A 22,727-nucleotide genomic window follows, 5' to 3' on the forward strand; every position below is an offset into this window, starting at 1 on the left:
ATGATTCTTGCCTTTAAATTTGTTTTGCGACAGGCTGAGTTCAAAGAAGGGGGAAGGGTCATTTTACCAGGTGCGTGCTCCAGAACTGTTAGTTTCACTCATCATTACAATTGAACTCCAGGCAGGGCAGTAAGTAGGGCCAGCTGGAAAAGAACAATTCTTTTTTGTGAAACATTTCAAGGTTTCAAAATTTGTTCTCATTCCGCATTAGACTGAAAAACAGGGCCGTGTGATAGCCTGGTGGTTAGGGTGCTGGTCTGGAATATGGTAGACTTAGGATCAAGTTCCCCAGTCTGCTTGATTTGAAGTGATCTGGGATGAAAAAGTCTGCTGTGAATCAGGTAGAACAGGGATGTGAATCAGGTAGAACAGGGATTTGAGGACCCAGTGTCCTCATCACTGGACTCTCTTAACAGAAATGCCTACCCGAGAAACATTTCCAATGAAAATTTCATCAACACTGCCATAAGCTCTGCAAATTTTTTATGAAATGTCATTTTTTCAATGGAAAACCATTTGTTAATTTTTTTCCCAACTGGCTCCAGTAAGAGGCGTGAGAGCCAAAGTTTTCAAAGGTGGGCATGTAACTTTAAGCGGACAAGTGGGCACCTGAAATAATGTGGCTTGCATTTCAGGGGTGCTGAATGCCTATGGGTCTTGTTGAGCAGCATTTCTGAAAACCAGGCCACTTTTACTTAGGTGCCTACCTATGAATGTAGCTGCCTTATTGTAAGGACCCAAGTTTGACCATTTTGGCCTTGGCACTGCCGATTTATCCCAGTCCAAATACACGCAAAACCAGAAACGGGGAATTTCTCTCGGTAACTACCTCACAAACCAAAACCTAGGTCTGATCCCTAATCATATCTAAATACAAATCCATATAGGAATCCATCAGGGGAAAAAAAAACCCATAAGTGTTCTATTCATGTGCCTCCCACCTAGAGGAGATGGGGTGATCCCAGGAAGTTTAACTAGAAGTAATGAGATGGAATTAAGAACAGGTTGAGTTAAGATAAATAACAAGAACCTCTTATCTCCAAGTCAACTCACAGAAGCCTCAATGGACTAAGCACTAGAGAACTGACTGTAGGGAACAATCCAGCACTGTCCCTGGGTGTAAACCAAATGATCTATTCAAATAGGTCTTTTGATGGTCTAATTTTTGTAGCTCAGATCCCAGGATCCTTCCACCATTTTTATTCACCCCTTAATCCGCGTTCAGGCAAATTTCCACAGGTTTTGCCGGTGGATGTACTGAGTAAGAACTGAATCAGGTCTGTAAGAGCTGGGGGAATGACTCTACGCACCAGAGACGACTAGTGCCTGCTGATAGTGGGGGCAGAGGCAGAGTGTGTGGGGTGCAGAGTGAGGGCAACTGGCTTCAGCAGTATTACTGAGCATGCTCAGTCCATGAGAACATGTTTTGTAGAAACCAAGCAGCAAATGGGGGGAGGGGAGAGGATACATGGCCCACATTCCCTCCCCCGCCCCATGCATTGTCTCTGCTGTGCATGATGCCCTATAGAAATAAACTGTATTGAGTAGGGTGACCAGACAGCAAGTGTGAAAAATTGGGTTGGGGGAAGGGGGGGTAATAGGAGACCATATAAGAAAAAGACTTAAACGGGACTGTCCCTATAAAATCAGGACATTTGGTCACCCTAGTATTGAGTGATGAGCTCAGGAACAAAAGAAAGAAAAACTCTTGTTGCAGGTGCACGCTACACTGAAGGCCCGAAGAACTTTTAATCTGTCATAATATTTAGCTTTAATTCAAGAATGGGGGGGAACCCTAAAATTCAGATTATGTAACATTAAAAAATGTGTTTCTCCTTAAAAGCCAGTTGACATCGCGCTCATCAGACCGTCAAGGCAGTGTTGTCAGGCAGATTATTCCTGCTCTGTGCTTTGTCTCAATGGTGGATTAAAGAGTGAAATATTATCCTGTTTAATATTTTAACCGTATGGGCTGCAATTTCATGGGCAATTATACGCGAAGGGAAGGATTCAGCCAGCCAATCACAGCCCAAAAGACCATGATTTCCTCACAGAAAGTTTTACTGATGCTGTATGTATAGGGTGACCAGATAGCAAGTGTGAAAAATCAGGACAGGGGGTGCGGGACATCTGGTCACCCTATGTATGCAGGCAGTCATGTCACTGAATTCCTGCACAAGCCTCACACCGGTGACCACACTGAGCCCCCACCAAGCTGCAGAACCTCAGCTCAGGATGTCGGGGAGGGGGAGGGAGGGGAACCCCTACCTGCAGAGATAGGAACAGGAGTGGAAATACCCAGCGCAGCCTCCGGAGCCCTAAAGTCCAGCTCTAGTGGGGTGTTAGCTGCATGTTGGGAGCGGCACACAGGAAGCCATTTGCAATGCATAACAGCAACCACTTCACTGACCCTACCAATGACCAGCACTACATATTCTTATCCACCTGAGGATGGTGCTGCTTATATGAATTATCTACATTTCTACAGACGTCTCTCTGGTACGGAGCATGAGCACAGCAATGGGGATGAAGGACTGGACGAGCCAAACAGTTGTGAATCCTTGGGCCTTGCCCATCCCGCGGACTGTACAGCTGTCTAACAAGCAGGGTGCACAAACTCTGTTGAGGCCCCGCCGGCCTCCCTTGCTCTGTGGATCGGCAGCAATGTCCAGTTCCCGAAGGCTCTCTGTAGCAGAGATCAACACAGTGCTTAGTCCTTCATCATCTATGCCCTATCCCCCAGCAACATGCCACTGGGTTTTTGGTTTGGATGGACCACTACAAGTTACTTTGGCACTGTAATGGGGTGAGCGTTCTTCAGCCTTTTAAGGAAATTACCCAGCTGATCAGGATCAACTAGGGGAGGGAAAGGGGTCGCTAATCTGACACAGGTCCAGCTGAACTCAGCTACCTTTAAAGCCTGGCCAACCTGAGAGAGGCGTATTCTGTAAACTCAGGCTCGTTCATTCTCACTGGTGTCGCGACTAGGGATCGCTAACACCGGTGTCTCAGCTGGATTCCAACTTAGTAACTTCCTTCTAATTCTCTAAACTCCCCCTGGAGTTTGCTGTGGAGTTTGTGGTCTTCACTTCCTGTCCCATAGAAGAGCGTTGCTGTGTGCTGCTAAACAGCTGCTGTGTTCCACCCTACCCACGACAGCGTTTCATCAGTGGGTAAAGTGATATCTGCATACAAAGACTTTCTAAAGCCCTTTGGCATGAAAGGCATAAATGTTAGATGTTGTTGAAGTGTCAAATTCAGAAGGTTTAATCAGGCAGAACACCCATTTGAGCCAAGGGGGATTTGGCTTAAGGAAGGGATACAGGATTTGGCTGTAAGTCAAATTATTAATAAAATGTTTTATTGTTATTAGTAATAACAATGTTAACATCAAATGACTATAATTCATGCTGAATACAGAGGCCTCTGCCTCTGCTAAAATGAAGATAGAGGATGGTTTGTATAATTAAAATGGGGGGGAAATGTCTCCATATTTAGCAGGAAATGTACTGGAAAACTGACACCCCCCCCCAGCTTTATATATAAAAATAAATATGAAGCTGAAGATAAGGACTCTTTGATCTTTACTCTGGCACTTGCAAACTCATAAACCAGCTCAGATAAAGCAGCAGGTCTGCTGGCTCCATAGTTCAGTTCCTAGCGATTCATAATGATCAAGGTCAGGAAAACCAAATTGTACTGAAACAAGTATGTTACAAAGGTAGTGGGGAAAATGAATTTCATATGTTATTAAGGTGGACACTTAAATCTCTGGAATTAGACCCTTCCAAGAGACTGTGTCCTGACAACTCTGCTTTCTCAGGGAAAGAGAGTGATGTATAAAGAGATTCCGTGTAACCCCTCTGTGTTTTTTTTAAAGCTAGCGAATAAATATAACATGCTGAGCTAATGATTTCAACATGGTTTGTAAGTATCTCATTTATCCATCATTCAACACGATCCAAACGTCTGCACATCCTGTTTTTGAATCACTTTGCATAATCCAATGTATGTAATATAATCTTTCCGTTCATTTGGATGTAAATGCTGATGCAAACCCAACATTAATGCTAATTTATAAGGCTCTACTTGCTGATAAGTGAACTGCTGGTAAATGATACTTATTCCTAAGCTATGATTTGTATATATTTATGTATGTGTAAAAACTGATGAATGACATCATGTGTGGAAGAGGAGCTACATTTTTAATGCACGGGACAACCTGGGGAAGTTTCATCTCTTCTTTGCCAGTTCTACAATGATATCACAGAGAGACTGTGATGACAGCAGCTTAATTAGGTTACAAATAAGAGCACCGTAGCTCATTTTTTCAGTGACTAGAGCTACGGGAAGGTTGATTTGCCTTTAAGATCTATAGGGCAGAGACTGTTTTTGTGGGTGTGGACAGCGCCTGGCACATTTTGGATGTTACTGGGATAAATAATAAATATGTATGTAATAATATGCATTAAGAGGGGTCTCAAAAGGGTCAGACCTGGGTCTGCTACTAGTCATTATCCACTTGGACAACAGAGTGGAGAGCGTGCTTATAAAATTTTCAGATGACACCAAGCTGGGAGGGGCCTTCAAGGACAGGATTAGAATTCAAAACGACCTTAACCAATCAGAGAATTTGTCTGAAATCAGCAAGATGAAATTTAACAAAGTCAAGTGCAAAATACTTCACTTAGGAAGGGAAAAACCAATGCACAGCCACACAACTGGCTTGGTGGTCAGACTGCTGAAAAATGTCTGGGGATCACAAATTGAATATGAGTCAATAGTGTGATGCAATTGTGAAAAAGGCTAATGCCACTCTGGGGAATACTACCAGGAGTGTAGCATATAAGACATGGGAGGTAATTGTCCGGCTCTACTTGGCTTTGATGAGGCTTCAGCTGGGGTACAGTGTCCAATTCTGGGCATCACACTTTAGGAAAGATGCGAATAAACTGGAGTGAGTCCAGAAGAGAGCAATAAAGATGATAAAAAGTTTAGAAAACCTGACCTATGAGGAAAGGTTAAAAAATCTGGGCATGTTTAGTCTTCAGAAAAGAAGACTGAGTGAGAAGCTTGTAACTGTCTTCAAATATGTTAAGGGCAGTAATAAAGAGGACGGTGATCAATTGTTCTCCCTCCAGGTCCACTGATGGTAGGACAAGAAGTAATGGGCTTAATCTACAGCAAGGGGGATTTAGGTTAGATAACAGGAAAAAAATTCTAACTACAAGTGTAGTTTCATAGATTGAAAGGCCAAAGGAGTAAACTCTGATCATCTAGCCTGACCTCCTTCCCCAAAATAATTCTTAGAGCTGATCTTTGAGAAAAACAGCCAATCTTGATTTAAAAATTGTCGGTGATGGAGAATCGCCACCCTAGATAAATTGTTCCAATTGTTAATTACCCTAACTGTCAAAAATGTAAGCCGTATTTCTTGTCTCAATTCGTCTGGCTTCAACTTCCAGCTATTGAACCGTGTCAGACCTTTCTCTGCTAGATTAAAGAGCCCATTATTAAATATTTGTTTCCTGTGTACAGACTTATAGACTGTGAACGAGTCGCCCTTTAACCTTCTCTTTGTTAAGAAAAATAGATTGAACTCTTTGAATCTATCACTATAAGGCAGGTTTTCTAATCCTTTAGTTCTCATGGCTCTTCTCTGAACCCTCTCCAATTAATATATCAAAATTCTTCTTGAACTGTGGGCACCAGAACTGGACACGGTGTTCCAGCAGTGGTTGCACCAGTGCCAAATACAGAAGTAAAATAATCTCTCTGCTCCAACTCGAGATTCCCCTGTTTATGCATCCCAAAATCTCATTAGGTCTTTTGGCCACACCCTCGCATTGGGAGCTCATGTTCAGCTGGTTCTCCACCACGACTCCCAAATCTTTTTCAGACTCCCTCATCCTGTCCATATGGCCTGCGTTCTTTGTTCCTAGTTGTATACTTATATATTTAGCCATATTAAAACACATATTGTTTGCTTGAGCCAAGTTTACCAAGTGATCCAGATCGCTCTGCACCAGTGACCCATCCTCTTCATTATTTACCACCACCTCCATTTTTTGGGTTATCTGCAAATTTTATCAGTGATGTTTTTATGTTTTCTTCTAGGTAACTGCTGAAAATGTTAAATAGCTTAGAGCCAAGAACCCCACTTCAGGACGCAATTAAAAACACACTTGCTTGATGATGGTACCACATGACATTTTGATTAAAAACCTAGAATGATATAAAATGAACTTGGCATACATTAAATGGATTAAAAACTGGTTAACTGATAGGCCTCAAAAGTAACTGTAAATGGGGAATCTACTCAAACACCTTACAGAAGAATATTATGTTAACAGTAATACCTTTATCAATCAAATTTGTAATCTCATGGAAAAAAGATAGCAAGTGAATTTAACAGGATCTATTTTCCATAACCCCATGTTGATTTGCATTAATTACATTACTTTCCATTAATTTTTTATTAATCAAGTCCCCCATCAGCTGCTCCTTTATCTTGCCAGTGATTGATGTCAGGCCTGTAATTACCCAGGTCATCCTGTTTACCGTTTTAAAAAATTAGCACAACATTAGCTTTCTTTCAGTCTTCTGGATCTTCCCCAGTGTTCCAAGACTTATTGGAAATCAACATTAAAAGTCCAGTGAGCTCCTCAGCCAGCTCTTATAAAACTCTTGGATGAAAGTTATCTGGACCTACTGATTTTAAAAGTCTAACTTTACTAGCTTGTGTTTAACACCCTCCAGAGATACTAGTGGAATGGCAAGAGTGTTATCATCACCATAGGATGTGACTATATCTTACATTTTTCCCCAAAAACAGAACAGAAATATTTATTGTACACTTCTGCCTTTTCTGTCATATTATTGACAATTCTACCATCTCCATCAAGTAAGGGATGAATACCATTATTTGGATTCTTTCTGTTCCTAATATATTTTAAAAAACTCCTTATTATTGTCTTTAACCCTGCTACCATAGATTTCTCCTTGTGTCCCTTGGCTTCCATTATCAGTTTTCTATAGTTTATAACTTCTGCTTATATTGATTACTATCATCCTCCTCTTTCTTCCATTTGTGATATATTATTGTTTTGTTTTACAGAGCTTCCTTTGCTTCTCCTCTAAATCAGGTCAGATTTTTAGCCAACACAACCTTCTTTTTCAATTGTGGGATTGTGGGTGTTCGGAAGTGATTCTCAATTATCATTCACATTTCTCTGAATAAATTCTTCCTCCCAGCTGATCTGGCTCATAATTTTTTTTCAGTTTTGTGCAACTGGCCTTATAAAAGTACCAAGTATATATATATACATATATATATATATATATATAGTGATACAGCATGGCCAGAGGGCAGCAGGAGAGTGTTAGCAGGGAGCCTTATTCCCTGCAAGGGGAGGAAGGTTTGCTATAGATTAACTAGAGCACCTGAAGCCAATTAGAGCACCTGAAGCCAATTAGAGCACCAGCAGTCAGTCACATGATATAAACCCCCCTGCTTCAGTCAGACAGTGTGGGGGTTGGAGCAGGAAGGTTTGGTTGGAGCAGAGAGTGGTTTGAAGGAGTTGAAGCAGAGAACAGTTTTGAAGAGAGACAAAAGGAAAGTTTGGAGGAGTGCTGCGGTGGGCTGAGAAGTCCAAAAACCCTAGGTAAGGGGCACCTGGCTTGTGCAGAGGGAGGGCAGGAAGCCCCTCCACAAGCTGAAGGGCAGGAGAGGGAAGTAGCTCAGGGGAAGGAACCACCAGTACAAGTGGTTCACCACTAACCTCAGGGCCCCTGGGCTGGGACCTGGAGTAGAGGGCGGGCCCAGGTCCCTCCCTTTCCACTCCACTCCTCAAGGACACTAGTGGGGTACTTAAAAATACCGGTTCAGAGGCAAGCAATGGCGCCCTGAACCTTCTCCAAAGAAGAGAAAGCGTGAGACCCAGCATAACAGTACCGGCAATTTGCCACAATATATATCTATAGTCTGTACTTTATTCTGCTTGCTCATTAATAATGTGATCAAGTCATGACCACTTGTACCTAAACTACCATTAATTTTTAATTCTGTGATCAGGTTCTCTTTATTTGTTAGGACAAAGTCTAATGAAGAATCCCCCTGTGTTGGCTTTTTGAGTTAGAAAATGGTCATCTTCAGTGTTTAGTACTGGCAGCATGAAATCTCCAGCATATGTTACTCCAGATAAGCTCTGGATTAGGCTACCAAGAGAAGTTATGTGATCCCCGTCATTGGAGGTTTTAAAGAACAGGTTGGACAAACACTTGTCAAGGAGGATCTAGCTTTACTTGTTCCTGCCTCAGTGCAGGGGGTGGGACTTGATTACCTCTCAAGGTACCTTCCAGCCCTACATTTCTATGATTCTATGAATACTAACAATAAATAATTCCCCTGTTCCATGACAGAGAGAGAGAGAGAGAGAGAAGAAAATTCTTCCCCTCTTGCATTGCATGCTATTGAGTAAAACATTCAGGAATCAGGTTTGTTAGGAGGAAAAGCACAGCACTTTGTATTGTATTAATTGGTAGAACATTCAGATCATACTGAGTCTGCTCAAGGTTCTGGATACTGCTTGTTCACACTGGGCATGGGGTGTGCTCCCCTCACTGGACCCACGCAAGAGCCGAATTAGGCCAAGTGGGCCCAATCAGCTAATTAGGTGGCAAAGGGGGGAGCTTTATGTTGTAGGCAGCTAATTAGAGAGAAGCTCACCTGTGAGGGCCAGGCCAGTCTTCTGCAAAAGATAGGGAATTAGAAGCAGAGCAGGTGGCAAGGAGAAGCCTACAGTCACTCCTGGGGAGACGGGAGGAGCGTTTGGGAGGGCTGCAGAGATGAGTTGCCTAAAGTTACTCCCTGGGAGTGAGTGAAGAGACTGGCAAACCCAGAGGAGTGGGCTGGGTCAGGCGGTATGGAAGCAGCTCAAGGAAAGGCAGCAAGGTGCTGGGAATGGGTGTGTGCTGTGTAGAGGATCCCCGAGCTGGAACCCGGAGCAGCAGGTGGGCCCGGGTTGCCCTGCCAGCCACTGTGGGAGTGGCACTGCGGGGCAGTGAGTGGGAAGACCGTCTGGGTCGCTGCAAGAGTGATAGGGACTTTGATGGACCTCGCTGGAGAGGATGCCGCAGTTCCTGGAGCGAGAGGGGCTGACAGAGGGACAACATGCTGGTCCCAAACCCTGGCAAGCCCTTTACACAGGCACGTGGTCTAAGCGAAGAGGACGAGTGGCTTAACAAGAGGAGAAGCCATCTGCCCGGGAGAGTGTACCTACTACACCTTGTTCCCTATGACAACTGCAACCAGATAGCTAATATCCCGCCTGAGTGCCCCAGCAGGCTGGGGCAGAGGGAAGAGAGAATCATCTCGCATGATCTGAATCACCCTCTCCTGTCTGCAGAACCCAGCTGCGGTCTGTGCTCCCGCTAACCCAGAAGACTGCATTCAGTTCTGGGGACCCACATTACTAGGAAGGCACTGACAACAGTGAAGAGAGGTCAGGGAGTTAGGAGTCTGAAGGCACTGAGAACAGGGAAAGATTAAAACAATTAACTAGATCCTGCAGGGCAAAGTAGGGGCTGGCGGGCGACTTGGGTATCAGTCTGCAGATATCTGAAGCTTTTAATGGGCTTTTCCTAGAACGGTGTTCTGGGTGAGTGGCTCTGGGGAGGAGCCAGAGGCCTTTTTGTGTAGTTAGCAAGTGCTCCTTGAGTATATGCATGAGATTATTGCCGAGGCACCTGAATCCAGACTTCACTACTTCTCCAAGCCCCAACAGGCAGGTTCCAGTGACAATGGGATAAGAATTATGTAGCATTCTGACAGAGCTGCACAAAATTTGCTGATTTGAGTTTGCAAGGGATTTGGCTTAAGATAGCCATGTAGTTCTGCTCTAATTTTACTGTGACTCAGATCAGGAGTGGATGGATGTCTTTCGAATGTGCTCGAGCTCAATCAAGAACATTGAGCTAGATGCTGGAATCATGGGTGAAATTCTCTGGACTGCATTTTGCAAGAGATCAGACTGGTTTCTCATCGTGGTCCCTTCTGGTCACTGACTCTATAAATCTGTGAAATTTCAGAGATGTTTGGAATGGAGTCTTTCTTCGGCTCATTAGAAAGAAGGGGTCAGGCTGTAGTTGTGAAGGTTAGAGCCAGAACTGACCTGCCTAAGAGTTTAGGTTAATTCAGATCTGGGATTTTCATTCCCATGAGATTCTGGCTGGCTGAGATATCTAGCTATTAATTAACACTATCATCTGAAATTGGTTATATGCATGCCCGTGACATGTTGGCTGCTTTCCAGACATTCAGCAAGCAACGTTCCTTGTCCTGAGAAGCCCAGAATGCTAGGAGGCAATCCCCCACAAATTTGGGGGTGTCTAGATTTGGGAGTTTAGCTCTAGTCTATTTTGGGCTAGAAAGGGCACAAAAGGGGGGTTGGCTAAACCTCATGGGTTGGGACTTTCACCAACCCAATAGGAAATCAGGAGGACAGCTGGATTTGGTAGCTCTTGTTTTATAAAAAAAACCCAAAAACCAAAAACAAAGTTTGGGCTCTTCAGGTCGTTGATTTCTACTTTGGTCAAAGGTTTGGCCAAACTAAAATTACCCCCACCCCATTCAGCCTCATTTCTGATCATATAAAAACCAATGTGCTGTTGAACCAAATGAAATATAAATATGAAAAACCTAGTTACAAAAGCAGGTCTTTGTGCCATGTAGCAGATGGATTTTCACTTACCTTTAACATGCTTTCCATAATTGCTCTTACCACATCAGCTAAGTACCTGGTCGGTCTGTGTTTAAACTAGTTGTGGGTAAGTCTGCCAAAGGCTCAGAGGATTAGTTTGCTCCAGCATCCAAGTGTTCAGATGCTTTTCCAAAGCATGTCTAAGTTTCCAGAGATTTCCTCCTTTGCCTCTACCTCACCTTCCTACACATTATCCCAAATCCTTGCTCCATTGACATTGATTGGTCCTGCTTTGAGCAGGGGGTTGGACTAGATGACCTTCTGAGATCCCTTCCAACCCTGATATTGTATGATTCTATGATTAATGGTAGGTTTCAGAGTAGCAGCCGTGTTAGTCTGTATCCACAAAAAGAACAGGAGTACTGGTGGCACCTTAGAGACTAACACATTTATTTGAGCATAAGCTTTCGTGGGCTACAGCCCACTTCATCGGATGCATAGAATGGAGCGTATAGTAAGGAGATCTATATACACATACAGAGAACATGAAAAGGTGGGAGTTGCCCAACCAACTCTAAGAGGCTAATTAATTAAGAGAAAAAACTTTTGTAGTGATAATCAAGATGGCCCATTACAGACAGTTTGACAAGAAGGTGTGAGGATACTTAACATGGGGAAATAGATTCAATGAGTGTAATAGCAGCAAAGAATCCTGTGGCACCTTATAGACTAACAGATGTTTTGCAGCATGAGCTTTCGTGGGTGAATGCCCACTTCGTCGGATGAGTGTAATAGCTCAGCCATTCCCAGGCTCTATTCAAGCCTAAATTGATGGTATCTAATTTGAATATTAATTCAAGTTCAGCAGTACTGAATTAAAATTAATATTGAACTAATATGCAAATTAAACACCATCAATTTAGGCTTGAAGTTTTTTCCCTTCATTTATTAGCCTCTTAGAGTTGGTTGGGCAACTCCCACCTTTTCATGTTCTCTGTATGTGTATATATATATCTCCTTACTATACTCTCCATTCTATGCATCCGAAGAAGTGGGCTGTAGCCCATGAAAGCTTATGCCCAAATAAATTTGTTAGTCTCTAAGGTGCCACAAGTACTCCTGTTCTTTTTATGATCAATGGGTGCTTTACCATTGACTTTGGTGGGACCAAGATTTGACCTTTTGTTATCAAATACAAAAAGCAACATTCCTACAATATTGTTAGTAGAGATGTGCCTTGCTCTCGGATCCAAACTAACCCAAAGTTTGGATCTGGGTTTTGGTCTGGTCCATTATAGAGATGGGCCTGAGCAGCAAAGTTCAAATCTGGATCTGAATTCTCCCAGATTTCAGGGCTGTTCCTCTCCAGATTTCTGATTCCCTCTTGAGCCTGACAACTCTCACTCTTGTGCTACTGGACCACTTAACCTTCTTGTTTCCTCCCCATCTTTTTGGATAAATAAAACAACCAAAGTGGAACTTTACCAAACTTCCTGACTAAATTCATCATCCAGGTGAGAAAGAACAAGAACCTGTGCCTTCATCAGGACGTTTTTTGAGAGAGCCATGAATGCTTAAAAAGAGAAGTGGATCCACATAAGGACAGGTGAATTGTGGTGGAAGTAAAAGACATTAGCATGGATACCAGCAAGTATCCATCAAAATTTGCTTCTTTGCCTCCATCCCCATCATCTTGGCTGGTGCATCTATGCCTGAAACTAGGGGTTAGAATGAAAATGCCAGAACAGTAGCATGGCTGGGAAAATCTGTGCCCTCTTGATACAAATGACTGACCTTCCAACTTCTGCAGGCTGCATCCCTCTGTGACCTCTTCATACACAGACTAGTACAAATCCACAAACACACCAGAAACCTGGCTGCCTCTCTTGATGCAATAAAAAATATATTTTAAAGAAATACATACAAATTAGAGAGGAAGCAAAATCGCTTTTTTTTTTTTTTGGCTTCCTTTTAAATTTCCACTTAAATTTTCAGGTTCTTCTTCCCAACCACGCTGGGACTGGAAGCTGATTTCTCTGTGGAAAATGGACTGTTGCTTGCTACGCCATCTTTTTAATGACCACTGGCTTGGAGCTGTTTGTTTTTCAAATACCTTAATTGTATGGTCTACCCAGAAGAGTTCAGCACTGAAAATTATATCTCAGAACTAAGTGCAACCAGATGGAAAGAGAACAAGTCAGTTTAAAAGGACTTAACTAACCTCCCCTCCTCCCTACCCCCCTCAGCCCCCCCATATAAACAAATTATAAACTCCCCATGGGTTTGGTTGATCATTGGTTAATAGCATAATGATTTATCCTGAAGAAGGGTGAAAATTGTCTGGGTTTATATTTATCTGTCAGTGGAAAGAGTCAGGTTTTCAAAGACGACTCTGACGTATTAATATCAGGCGAGCTGCGGAACTGGTGTAAACGCGGCTGCTCCTAGCTTTGGGGAAATATAAAACCCTTTTCAGAGGCAAAGTTTTTCTTTGTGAGAAACTCACCCGGGGCACTTGGTTTTCATTAGCAGTTACTTTTCCTGTTAGAAGACAGTGTTTCTTTGCCCCTTGTATGTGCTCTCAGTTGGATTAAATTACCTGTTTTATAAGGCAGAGAGAAATGGAAGAACATGAGGTGTCATAAGGGACATCATTTGTCCTGGAGAAAGACATACAGTGCCAAATATTGGATTCACATGGGCTAAATAATGAAACATATACACACACAACAGAGCCAGTCATTCTCTGGAATCCATCTGCCAGCATACATGATTTTGTTCTTTCCTCTTTGAGAAGTTTCGGAGGGTGTCCTGGGGGGCAGTTACCCAGTGACCATCTTGTGTACGGTTCTGCAATACTCTATTTTGTCACCCTATTCAGCTCACCTGCGAGAAGACAGCAAGGTAATGGGGGATGTGGTGCCATAAGACTTCAGAGAACATGCTGCTCTGTCTCCTTGTTATCCAACAGTATCTAAGCTTTCCTAAAGCGTGACTGAGATTGGTACATGAGTCAGGGACTCTCAGGGGGTCGATTCTGAGCTATGAAATCCCCTATGGCTTGGATCTGAGCTAACTCCGATCTCTTCTCTCTTGAGGTGGCACCAGCTGAGCCCAGCTGGGTTTCTGGAGCTACCAGGCCTTAGAGTTAAATGTCTGGGTGCTGATGATAGGATTTGTCAGGGAGGGGCCCAGGAACTTACATCCCTTGTTTGAGAACCTGAGTTGGTTGAGCTTTAACGTAGGGCATGAAGCCCTGTTATTTCCTCATGGATGTGCTGGAGAAGGGGCTGGGAAAGTTTTCTGAGGAAGGTTTTTTGTGCCCTTGGCAAAAGAGGTGGAAATGGACAGGCCCAGATTCTGAGCTTGCTCACCCCAATTTGACACCGCCCGCTCTCCACAGAGATTGGCGATTGAAACGGACGGACGTGAAGCATGAATTAGCCCCTTTCTTTGCGCTCAATTTAGTACACCCCCTTTTCCCTCTCTCCCCCAGCTATGACAGGCAGCTTCCTCTTTGCAAAGCCAGAAATAAATAAATCCGTTCCAAAAGAAGTCGCCTCAAGCCAGAGTCCTCTTCAGGGTTCATGTTTAAATATACACATGGGCACAGGCAACAGTGAAAGCAGCCCAAACTATGAAGGCACTCACCCAAAGAGCTTGTGACCCTATGGATGTACCTCAAAAGCTCTGGACACGGCTGGCCAGACTCTGCCATCGTTATTTCAAAGGAGGTCATTGCCCGACCAACAGCTCAGTAATGACTGAGAAAGAAATGGATCTGGAGCGGCTTGATTGAGACAGGTTTTGGCAGGTAAATTAGGGCCTCACATTCAGTTTTATTAAAGCCAATCTGCAAAGGAATATCAACATGGGTCTAAGCCCCGTCTTTATGATGGATAAAGAAGACCTGACAGAAATTCCGGTCTTGTCTAGCTTGCTTTCCTCTCTGGGTGAGTGGGGAAATAGCAGGATTATGACATCACAGGTCACCAAGGAAGTAAAAGTTGAGCAATTGGGAGAGGAAGGGACTTCTATTCAGACTATTAAAAAACTTTCCACAAAACAGGCAGCTGCAACACAATTCTCCGACTCACACTCCTCCCTGTTGATATGTTTAACCCCTGACCTACAGGGATTACATCTAGGGATGAGCAAGATGTTCAGGATCTTTTACTTCTCATTTCACCTACATCAACAAACAGCCAGCACCGATACCACAATGTCTGCTTGGTCATGACCTGGGCTGGAGTCAAACCAGTGATGCTGAAAGGAAAAGATCCAGAATCCAGCTCCTCTCCCCCTGAGCCATCCTGCCCCCATTTGGAGCACATTCGTTCCCTTATAAAGTTACACTGGTCTGAAAATGATTTATATTGGGGCCTTGGGAAACGCTAAGCCTGAATCAGGAAGACCGGACCCCAGCTGAAGACTCTTTACAGAATGTTGTTTCTCTTGGGGTATTTCTACACTGTAATTAAACACCCACGGCTGGCTCATGTTAGCTGACTTGAGCTCATGGGGCTAGAGCTGTAAAATTGCTGTGTAGACATACAGGCTTGGGCTGGAGTCTGGGCTCTGGGGCCTTCCTCCTACGTGGGGTCTCAGAGCTTGGGGTTCTGCTCAAGCCCAGATATCTACATCCCATTTTTCAGTCCCGCAGCCAGAGCCCTGCGGGTCTCAGTCAGCTGACACAGGCCAGCTGCTGCTGTTTCATTGCAATGTAAACATACCCTTTTACTTCAATGAGCTCAGCTCAAAAGGGATGGTGTTTTGGGAAGGAGCTGAATAATCTTTGATTGACCAAGAGATTCCACCTTGTCCTCAGCGCTTAAGAGTCTGGCAAAGAGAAAGAGGGGAGTGTTGGGGAAAGACTGTGAAATTGGCTGACTGCTGTAAAAACCCGGCTTGACATTTTGCCTCCCAATGTAAACACTGGGCTATAGGGCCCGGATTGAGAGCAGGTGCATCATTGTGATTAATCATTTGCAATTGGCTATTATTATTATTAGTTTATTTAGAGAGAGCCAACGTGGAATAAGCACTTTGCAAATAAATATGGAACTGGGAGACTGTGTTAAAAAAAAGATTGAAAAAAATGGCCTTTATTAAAAAAACAAAAATCTGTGCCAAAAATGGTCGGTTTTTTTATTTTTCATTTTTTCAATGAAATTGGAAAATAATAATTAAAAAAACCTTTCATTTTTTATTCCTCCCGCCTCCTTTTCAGTGACAAAACAGAAAGAAAAAAAAGGAGGGAAAAAGGTTGGGTGAAGGGGCAGAGGACAGAGAGAAATGAAAGCCCCAAATGAACATTTTCAAAACTGAATTTTTTTCATAAACATTTCTGTGAAAAGTTTTGAATAACTGAGAAATCATCCTTCCCCAAGACCTGCCTACACAAATGATTTTGGAATATTCCCTGAAAGATCTTTACCATGTATTGACTAGATGTAAAGGGAATAAGGTGTCCACCCTGAGGAGTTTACAATCAAGCATGGAGCAAGATCATTCCAGGTGGCATGCCATTGACTTTACTGGATTTACAGCAGGGTTGGATTTGCCCAGCAGTGAAGAGTAGAAGGATGGGATGAATCCAGCAGACTTTGGGTCAAACACTATACTCAGCCCTCAAGTAACAACAGGGAGATGATGATGAAGGTCTGATGAAGTGGGAATGTTCTTAATGTTTTCTCTGAGTGCTGTGTGGGTGCCTCAGTTTCCCCTATGCATTTCTCGAATGTCTGGGGGGGTGTGATTGTTGCAGGGCCCTAGGGGGCCAGTGTGATGCTGTCTGCACAGAGAATGGCTGATGCCCTGTCTTCTGGCAATGGATGGCCTGGGCCCCTCCTCTGCAAAGGTGCCAACTGAAGGTGTTGGAGAACAAAGAGATCAGGTGACCTCCTGGCCCAGGAAAGGGACAAAGGCAGAGGAGGGGCTGGAGAGGTTTCAGTTTGGAGCTGGCTGGGGAAATTGAGGGGAGCCCAGACAGGACTCTGGCCTCCCTGGCCCCACAAGATGGACCTGACTGAGGGGGTCCTGTTGTCTGTACCTGCGAGACTGATCCTGTTGTCTAAATAAACCTTCTGTTTTACTGGCTGGCTGAGAGTCATGGTGAATTGCAGGAAGCCGGGGTACAGGGCCTTGTCTCCCCCACATGCCGTGACAGAAGGTTCATAGATGCATAGAGTTTAAGCCCAGAAGCATTCATAAAATCATCTAATCTGACCTTCTGTATAACACAGGCCTTTGCATTTCACCAGTTTGGTTAAAGCATCTTCCAGAAGGCATCAAGGCTTGATTTAAAGAGATGGAGAATCCACCACTTCCCTTGGTTATTCCAATGGCTAATCATCCTCAGGGTTAAATGTGTGTGCCTTATTTATAATTTAAATTTGGCAGTTTCCAGCCATTGGTTATTTTATGCCTTTCTCTGCTAGATTAAAAAGATCTTTAGTACGTGGTATTGTCTCAACATGGAGGCACTTATACACTGTAGTCACCAACTCTAAAATGTTCTTTTGAATAAGCCAAACAGATTGAGCTCTTTGAGTCTCTCACTGTAAGGCATTTCCTCCAGCCCATAAATAAATTTTGTGGCTCTTTTCTGTGTCCTTTTTAATTTTTCAACATCCTTTCTAAAATGTGGACACCAGAACTGGCTGCAGTATTCCAGTATCAGTCTCACCAATGCCGTATAAAATCACCTCCCTACACCTGCTAACTTCTCCCCTCTTTATACATCCAAGGACGACATGAGCTCTTTCTACCACAGCATCGCACTGGTTGCTCATGTTCAGTTGCTTGTCCACTATGACCTCTAAATCCTTTTCAGAGTCACTGCTTTGAGAGCCCCCTACTCTGTACATATAGCTTGCATTCTTTGTCCTTAGATACACGACCTTGCATCTGGCTGTATTAAAACACATTTTGTTTGACTAGGCCCAGTTTATTAAGCAATCCAGATTACTCTGTATGACTGTCCTGCCCTCATCATTAATTACCTCTGCATCAAGCTTTGTATCTTCCACACATTTCATTAACAATGGTTTTATATTTATTTCCAGATTGGCGATGAAAATATTTAATAGAGTAGGGCCTCAAACCAATCCTGTGGAACCCCAGTAGAAACACCCCCATTCTATGATGATTCCCCATTGACAACTACTTTTTAGGATCTTCGGATAGACAGTTCTTAGTTCATTTAATGTGTATTTTATTGATATTACATAGAACTTTTATTTTAATCAGAACATCGTGTGGTACTTAATCAAACACCTTGCAAAAGTGTGAGTAGATTACAACTACGCAGTTACCCTTATCATCCAAATTTATACTCTCATCAAGGAATGAAATCAGATTTGTTTGACGAGACCCGTTTTCCCTAAAACAATGACTGGTATTAATTAGATTTCTATCCTTTAATTCTTTATTAATTGAATCCCATCTCAGCTTTTACATTATTTTACCCGGGATTGATGTCAGGCCAATAATTATGCTGGTTGTCCCCCTTGTCATTTTTGAGTATTGGCACCACATTAGCACTTTTCCTGTATTTTGGAATTTTCCTGGTATTCCAAGATTTAGTAAAAATTAACATCAGCAGACCAGAGATCTCAGCAAGCTCTTTCAGGACTCTTGGATGTAATTATCTGTGCTTGTTGACTTTCAAATATTTATCCCTACTAGATGTTGTTTAGTATCCTCCTTAGTTTCTAATGGAGTAGGAAGTAGTATATCATCCTCATATGATACAGCAGAGCATCCTGTTTCTTTGCAAACAGAGAACAGAAATATTTATTGAACACTTCTTTCTTTTCTGCATCATTATTAACAACATCATCCTCTCCAGCTAGTAATGGAGCTATACAGTTGTGATGGGATAGGTATGATGCTGCATGTCCACTAAGGTTTTCAATGCATAGGAAAAGAGAAGCCTGGATCTGGTTTTTGTCACTAGGCATAATGCAATTCTATTAATAGAATCATGGAAATGTAGGGCTGGAAGGGATCTTGAGAGGACCTCTGGTCCAGCCCCCTGTTTGAGGCAAGTAAACCTAGACCATCCCTGTCAGGTGTTTGTCCAACTTCTTCTTAAAAACCTCCAGCGATGGAGATTCCACAACCTCCCTTGGAAGCAAATTCCAGAACGTAACCACCCTTATAGGTAGAACATTTTTGCTAATATCTAACCTAACTCTCCCTTGCTACAGATTAAGCCCATTACTTCTTGTCCTGCCCTTCAGTGGACCTGGAGAACAATTGATCACCGTCCTCTTTCTAACAGCCCTTAGCATGTTTGAAGATGCTTATCAGGTTCCCTTTCTGACCTATTTTGTCAAGAGTAAACATGCCCAGTTTGTTTAACTTTTCCTCATAAGGCAGGTTTTCTAAACCTTTTATCATTGTAGCTTCTTCCTTCTGGACTCTCCAATTTGTCCACATCTTTCTTAAAGTATGGCACCCAGAGCTGGACACAGTACTCCAGCTGAGGCCTCAACCAGTGTTGACCAAAGTGGGACAATTAGCTCCCAGGTCTTACATACGACACTCCTGTTAATACACCTCAGAATGATATTAGCCTTTTTTGCAGCTGCATCACATTGTTGACTCATATTCAATTTTTGATCCACTATAACCCCCAGGCCCTTTTCAGTAGTACTCGTACCTAGCCACTTATTCACTATTCTGTAGCTGTGCATTTGATTTTTCCTGTATTTTGCACTTGTTTTTATTGAATTTCATCTTGTGCAATTCAGACTAATTCTCTAATTTGTCAAGGTCCTTTTTGAATTCTAATCCTGTCATGCTTGCAACTCCTCCCATCTTGGTGTCATCTGCAGATTTTATAAGCATACTCTCCACTCCATTATCCAAGTCATTAATGAAAATATTGACTAATACCGGACCTAGGACTGACCCCTTTGGGACCTCACTAGATACACCCTCCCAGTCTAACAATGAACCATTGATAATTACTCTTTGAGTGAGATCTTTCATAGATTCATAGATTCTAGGACTGGAAGGTACCTCCAGTCCCCTGCCCTCATGGCAGGACCAAATATTGTCTAGACCAACCCGTTGTCAAAAGCCTTACTGAAATCAAGATATATCATGTCTACTGCTTCCCCCTTCCACTAGGCCAATAATCCTTTCAAAGAAGTTGGTTTGGCATGATTTGTTCTTGATAAATCTAGGCTGTTCCTTATAACTCTGTTATCCTCTAGGTTTTTAAAAATCGATTATTTAATTTGTTCCAATATCTTTCCAGGTATTGAAGTTAGGCTGACTCGCCTATAATTTCCCAGGTCCTCTTTGTTCTCTTTTTTTAATGATATGTACTATCTTTACCCTTCTCCAGTCCTCTAGGACTTCATCTATCCTCCATGAGGTCTCGAAGATCATTGTTAAAGTTCTGAGATGCTTGGAAGTCATTCCCCTGTATTTTCTATGTTGGCAATAACTGGCCCATTCTTTGATGGTCTCAGTGCAGAGACCAAGGAATAAAGAGTCTTGGAATCTGAACACCCTTCTTCTCCCTCCTAGAAGTAGTTCCTCCAGCTCAGACGGGATGCAGTGATGTGGATGGTTCTTGCACTACCAGTCCCTGTGGCTATATTTTAATTAATTGATTTATAAGCACTTCAGTGTCTAAGCCCCAGACCAGGTTAAGGACACAGCAATCACTCTGGAAGTCAACACTCTGCTCCTTTCTGCTAAAGAGATTTTTTTACACGGATGAGGGGCAGGAAGAGGTAAATACCTGATTCCTTCTGCATCCTGGTGCCTTACAACAACACAGCTGTTGGGAAAAATCGTATTGTAGACAGCTGGGTCTCTACATCTTGAGGTGGCAAGATCTGGATCCATGAGGAAGATTGTTCCAGGATAACAGACCCTTCACTAGGGAATGCCCTGCCCTGACCATCATCATAACCTGGGCTTTGTCAGACACAAATGTCCTCTCTGAGTCTGGCCAACATGGTGAGGGAGAGTGGGGAAGGACATCCATTCACATCGCTTAATGCCACCTCACTCCGTGCCATGAAGGTGAGGACAAGAATCTCGGAAGGTCATAATTCAATGAGCACCCAATGCTGAGAGCAGAGTACAGTGGTGTGATGCGTTGAGGTTGATCAGGAGGTTGCAGCCTCAGAGTGGCGCAGACAGAATGAGCATCCCCAGTGCAGCCTGGAGGTGACCTAGGCATGGGTCACTGTTTTAAGTCAAGGTCAGAGAGGAAGAAATGTCATTTTTCCCCCTCCCCCAGGGCAGGGAAAAAGAACCTGTTCTGATCTCCACAGCTCCAAACACCTGCCATTTGCACCAGTCTCTTAGAAGTGAAAATCATCAGCAATGAACTATTCCGATGGAAGGTGTGTAATTCTCTCTGCATGGACCTTGTGGCTCGGCGCAGCTGAGCTAGGGTGAGCAAAGGTGACTGCAAGTCAACTTTTTGCCTCCCTTTATCCTGGGAGTGGTCTACCCACCCATCCTAGCCCAAGTCAAAGCAGCCCTTCCTTTAAATTACATTGGCTTGTCATAGATCTCTGGAGACCCTTTTGCTAGTGAGGACTGACCAGAATGCAGTGTCCCACATCCTTCTAACCATATCAAGCCCCTTACATGACCCCCAAGGCTGCTTTATGCCACCTAGAGATTCCCCCGTGCTGGGGAATCACCGCTGCTTCTTGGGCAACGTGCCAGTTGTTTTTTGCTGTCTGAATGTTTCTAAGCAGCCAGGACCAGAGCTGAGGACCTAGCCTGAGAGCTGTCACTCTCTAAGGAGGAAGGAGCAGGTGTCCCAGGATCCAAGTCTGTTCAGAAGCCTTAAGTACTACAAAACCAGTTTCTCCTCCCTTGGTTTTCACACCTCAACTGCTAGAACAGGGCCTCATCCTCCCTGATTGAACTAACCTCGTTATCTCTAGCTTGCTTCTTGCTTGCTTATAAATACCTGCCCCTGGAAATTTCCACTACTTGCATCCGACGAAGTGGGTATTCACCCACAAAAGCTCATGCTCTAAAATGTCTGTTAGTCTATAAGGTGCCACAGGATTCTTTGCTGCTTTTTAAGTACTTTGTGCACCCAGCTGATCTGATTTTGCAGACACAGTGTTATGAGCCCAAAGGGTGGAAGTGTAAGAGGCAAGGATTTCAAAAAGCGAAGTGGCTTCTTCACAGGGACTGAAGGGTTAAAATAAATGGATTCTCGCAGAGGGAAAAAAAAATAAAAAGGGAACAAATGTGGCAAAGTGGCTCAATCTTCCCTCTGTGTTTTATGCATTAATAATCTGTGCCCTGCGGGTTAGCACCTGCGGCGAGAAGGATGTTATCTCACGAGCAGTCTAGACATGCGAGCTGCAGAGCCCAGAGGTGCTGGCGCCTGGATCTAGCTGGAGAAGACACTCCCTTCGGTGATTCCTATGGGATAAATCCAAATGATTTATATTGCAGATGTACATGCAGGTAGGTGAACAGGGGAGAAGGGGAATGGTAACAGAAATGTATGCTGTTGAGTTGGGTTTTGGGGGGATTTTTTTTTACATGAAATAAGATGGAAGTTCCAGCAGAGCCAAAGACGTGAACCATCGGACGCCACTCACTTAACTCTGGAGCTGTCAGAAACTTTGCACTGCAAGCCGGTAAATCTTGTGGCAAGATAGGGTCATGTTTGGAGTGAGTTCAGGCTGAGTTTCAAATATCAGCCAGTTTATGGCTTCAGGTGGAAAGCATGCAAGTCTCAATGGGCCAAGTCTGTCACTGGTGTGATATTTCTCTGAGAATCAACCTTTGCCGGGACAAGGCAGCGTAGTCTTAGGACTGGGAGTCAGGACACCTGGGTTCCATTCCAGACTCAATCTGTGTCCTTAGGCAGGTCACTCAATCTCCCCAGGCTTTCCTTTAACCATCTGTAAAATGGACAAAATAATCCTTTTCATATTTTGCATCTGCATCTTGTGCAAGAACGTAGCAATTACCAAATCAAGTTCATTTGTCACACGATGAAATGTCTGCAAAGAATTA

This window comes from Mauremys reevesii, linkage group 11 (genome assembly GCF_016161935.1).
Source record: "Mauremys reevesii isolate NIE-2019 linkage group 11, ASM1616193v1, whole genome shotgun sequence".
Taxonomy (NCBI): domain Eukaryota; kingdom Metazoa; phylum Chordata; order Testudines; family Geoemydidae; genus Mauremys; species Mauremys reevesii.